Consider the following 596-nt stretch of genomic DNA (forward strand, 5'->3'; position numbering starts at 1 on the left):
CGTCTGAACATCCCGCCCCTCAAGCTCAGAATGTGCTCTGGTTGTATTGTAAACAATGACATCCTCTATATTGCTTATCAATTTGAGCCAGATTGAGACGCAGATAATATTAATGAAGAGGATCGAGCAGAACCTGTGCAAGCACGGCTGTTAATGCTATGCTTGTTTGTTGTTGTCCCATACTTTTAGATACGCAGATACGCTGAAATGCTACTGCTTCTGTTAGCTTTTAATATACGGTTTTATTCTGATTAAAGCTTTAATACAGCACAGTAGCACAGTAAACGTCCATGTATAACACTTCTCATAGCTATGTGAAAGTAAGTGTATAAATGGAACAGTTTGTTGGAGCTGATCTGACGATCTGAATGAGAGAGAGATGCAGAGCAGGGTGATGCGAGGAACAGGATGAAAACCGCTGCTTTAGACCATTGGTTTTGAAACTTGTGAATCCATTAGAATCGCTAGAAGACAGAATCGCGATTCATATATGAACAGATTTTTACGTGCACCCCTAGTTTTCTCTTCCTCTTCTCTAAAGCAGTGCAGCATGGCCTCGCCCCCTTTGTTGCGTGTTCCCGGGGGCGGGGTTTATC

This window comes from Sinocyclocheilus grahami, unplaced genomic scaffold, assembly GCF_001515645.1.
Source record: "Sinocyclocheilus grahami isolate Dianchi unplaced genomic scaffold, SAMN03320097.WGS_v1.1 scaffold2399.1, whole genome shotgun sequence".
In the NCBI taxonomy this organism is placed as follows: Eukaryota; Metazoa; Chordata; class Actinopteri; order Cypriniformes; family Cyprinidae; genus Sinocyclocheilus; species Sinocyclocheilus grahami.